The sequence below is a fragment of the Podarcis muralis genome, chromosome 12 (genome assembly GCF_964188315.1).
Source record: "Podarcis muralis chromosome 12, rPodMur119.hap1.1, whole genome shotgun sequence".
NCBI lineage: Eukaryota > Metazoa > Chordata > Lepidosauria > Squamata > Lacertidae > Podarcis > Podarcis muralis.
In genome coordinates, this window is record NC_135666.1 from 10078839 (window position 1) to 10080061 (window position 1223).

At 43.4% G+C, this 1223-nt stretch overlaps 1 non-coding gene across 1 annotated transcript; it reads right to left on the bottom strand.

Annotated features, from left to right (window-relative positions):
• Positions 1–618: 618 nt before the first annotated feature.
• TRNAK-CUU (transfer RNA lysine (anticodon CUU)) lies at positions 619–691 on the bottom strand. Its single transcript has one exon. It is a non-coding gene; the product is annotated as a tRNA-Lys (tRNA).
• Positions 692–1223: the final 532 nt, after the last annotated feature.

A 1223-nucleotide genomic window follows, 5' to 3' on the forward strand; every position in this document is an offset into this window, starting at 1 on the left:
TAAGAAATACAACAACAACAACAGCTGTGTGTGTATAGATGGGCATATTGGATACACATACAATAGCCATTAGTTACTGAAAGCAGAATTCAGAATTCTAAGAAACTCTGCTTTTGTGTTTATTTAAAAAACCAAGTTTCTAGTCCTGAATACAGTCATACCTCATCTTACGTTTGCTTCAGGTTGCATGTTTTCAGGTTGCGTCCTGTGGTGACCCGGAAGTACCAGAAAGGGTTACTTCCGGGTTTCACCGCTCGCGCATGAACAGACGTGCAAAATGACATCACGTCCATGCGCAGAAGTGGCAAATCGCGACCCGTGCACGCACAGACGCGGGTTGCATTCTTTTCAGGTTGTGAACGGGCCTCCGGAATGGATCCCATTCGCACACAGAGGTACCACTGTACTGCCATAATCCCCCCCCCCATTTTTTCCCCTTTTTGTGTCCACTTGTCATATTGAGCTTGCAGCCCTGCTAATCACCCCAGAAGCAAAGAATGCCCATCCCTGTGTGTAGTCGCTATTCAGGTTGGAAGCAATGGGCATAGAATCATAGAACTGTAGAATTGGGAGGGACCTGAGGGTCATCTAGTCCAACCCCCTACAATGCAGGAAACCTGCCCAACATGGGGCTCAAACCCATAACCCTGAGATTAAGAGTCTCATGCTCTACCAACTGAGCTACCCCAGCTGACATGTCAGAGATCAGTGCCCATCAGTCATGGATACCAACCAAATCAGGGCCCTTGCAATGACCTGACGGAACACGGATCATCAGATCAAAATATTTCCCGGCACATATGAAAATGATGTGCCGGTGATACATAGTAAGCTGACAAAAATGTATAGGACAAGTACAAATACCTGCTGGAAATGTAAAGGAAAAGAAGGTACCTTTTATCATATGTGGTGGACTTGTAAGGTAATAAAGGCTTTCTGGGAGATGATATATAATGAAATGAAGAAAATGCTTAAAATAACTTTTGTTTAAAAAAACCAGAAGCTTACTTATTAGGAATTATAGGTACCAACATCCCAAAGGAGCAGAAAAGACTTTTTATGTATGGGACAACAGCCGCTCGGATGCTAATAGCCCAGAGATGGAAAGACGACAAAAAGGAATGGCAAGCTAAGCTGATGGACTATGCCAAAATGGCAAAACTGAATGGGAGGCTCAGGAACAATGAAGATAAAAACTTTAAAAAAGAATGAGGGAAAATTAT